Consider the following 2,664-nt stretch of genomic DNA (forward strand, 5'->3'; position numbering starts at 1 on the left):
AAATGAGAAACCACCAATAAATAAATGGAAAGGATACACATAGAAATAAAGAAGGAAAACAATCTTAGAAATTGAGCAAATTGAGAAGGGTATACAACACAATTGAGAAATCCCAATTGAAAAACAACCACTCAAACCATTGAAACTTGAACCTACAATGTCTTACTTGTGGGTTAGTCATGTTTAAGGTGTTGCAAATTAAGGTTGTCATCACACACACATTGCTAGGGAAAGGAAAAAGCCTACAATTGCATAGTGCACTCTAACGTAATTTGAATTAACATTGAGAAACCTTTGCTTTCTATGACAACAAAAAGCATAAGGATGAGACTTTAAGGGATGGGGTGGGTTGAAAAGGCAAATAATAAAGGAAACTACAATCATAAAAATTTGGACAAGCTAGAGGAAACCTAGAACTTGCTTCAATGACATAGATGCACATGCTTGTGAAGTGGGCATGAGCTTCCAATTCCCATTGCTAGCAAACCCTAGTCCTAGTCTATCTCTCAAGATAAAAAATACCCCTATCTACCACCTTATCAAAATCAAATCATCCAAGAAGTGAATCTAAAGACTACAAGGATCATACTAAGTATGATGGGGAATTTGGAAAGAGCCTTAGAAAACTTCCAAGTCACCGTTGACAGTTTCCAGCATTTGCTTTTGCTGACTTCAATTTTTCAAACATGACCCTCGAGGCCATGGAGCGAAAAAATTCTAGAACTACAGGGGCAAGGGGAAGACACCCTCAACCAGATGTTGGCCATCAACAACAATACATAACAATAGCTAGTGACCATCCAAGCAAACATGAATAACATTTAAAGGGTATTGTTGAACATTGGAGCTACAAGTTTTTATTGGGGCAAAGGCTCATGGTTGGAGTGAGGAGCATGACAAGTGAAGCTTTGATGTGAAGGTCGAGGATTCAAGCTTCTTCTTCGATATTGACGATTGTTGCCTACACATTGATAGAGATACCATTCTCATTGCCAAGATCTAGATTTGAGTCAAGTACATACTGGAACCATTGAGGCTTGATTTGGGGCTACAATAGCCCATTTTGGCATTGATTTGGATAGCCATTAGTGGCTAGAATTGATGCAAAATAGCTTGGCTTCAGATGCTTGGAAAGGGGTTTTGGATACTCAAAGAGATTGAGCAACATTGATGCTTTTCAAGAGAAGAGAAATTCACATTCTCTCCCATTTTCTTCCTCTCAAATGTATGTATAGTAGAGAAGAAAGTAAAAATACATTTCAAGCATTCACTTTAGAGCTATTCTATCCATTTTGAGTGGATATAGAGCATGTTGCAAAAGTCATGGATAGCTATGGCAACTTGATAGCACATCAATATTTTGGCCATAACTTTTTTTCTCTATAGCTCAAAACAAAAAACACAATGAGAGCTATAGATTTAAGCAATCATAAAGTTGATTCTTGTTTCCATGGGATTTTTTTTCTTGAAGGATATATCATGTTATTTTATGCTCACTTTGTAGAGATTACACGGGTTGAAAATGATTTGTGAAGGTAGTTTGCATATACTTAGACTTCAATGGCTATTCTATGCTCAAAAGATAGTCTGAATACTTGGGAAAACTTGCAAAAAAATTCATATGCCTTTGGGAATATCGAAAGATCATTTTTACCTTGTTTTTTCTTTGCTTTGCAATATGAGCTTTTCGATAGCTCTCTTATTTCTCTTCTTAATGTTTTTTTTTCCAATCATAGATCCATTGGTGATGTGAATTTCTCGCTTTGAGCCCTAATAATGGAATTGACAATCATGGGTATTGTGTCCTTGTAATTAATCATCTCTATCTTGAAGAGCATGATAGGCACAAATGGGACAATGGCCTTACTAGTGTTGGCCTTCCTCCTAGATATTTAGGGTACATATGAGTTATCCTACATTTGTGACATTGCTAATCTAGTTGATTATCCTTGGAAGCCTCGATTTTTTGAGGGCATCTCAAGGGCACGTGTCCTGGCTTGTCTACAATTCTAGCACTCAATGGGATCCTTATATTGGGTTGGCATTCTACCTCTTCCTTGCTCTAACACCATGACCAAAATAGGCTGATAGTCCATGAAAACCGCATTATCCTCCCTGTCATAAGTCATGTAAGGATTTGAATACTCTTCCTCCTTGTTCGGCTCCTAGATGTAGTGGGAAAGAGCGTCACTTGGAGGGTAAGTGACACTCAATGCTAGGGATTGAGGTATTCTAGATGGTTGATTTTTTCTCTTTGATTTGTTGGCTTCTATTCATCAGGGGATGGCAAGGCTAATTGCTATAGTCCAAGATAATACGATGCCCTATTTTGCTATTGATATGAGTTGCTATTGAATGGATGTGCATAGGGTAAGCACTTAGGCACTTGACAATAAGCCATATCATGTCCAGTGAATATTTGGCTGATAAGGCCATGATTTCTTTAAGGCATCCATTCACCTTGCCAATTTAGAGTGGTGTTGCTTAATGTTGTGTGCTATACTTAGGTTAGTGCTACCTTTCACTAATGTAGCATTGACCTTCTTATCTCGATTTCTTTCTCTATGTAGATGGACTATGTGCATGGCTTTGGCTAAAATGGTTGGACCTATCAATTGTTGAGTTACTAGCCATGACCTCATAGATGTGTTCCTCCTACATTCT

This window comes from Lygodium microphyllum, chromosome 20 (genome assembly GCF_053477565.2).
Source record: "Lygodium microphyllum isolate KBCC chromosome 20, Lygodium_microphyllum_v1.1.10, whole genome shotgun sequence".
NCBI classification, from domain to species: domain Eukaryota; kingdom Viridiplantae; phylum Streptophyta; class Polypodiopsida; order Schizaeales; family Lygodiaceae; genus Lygodium; species Lygodium microphyllum.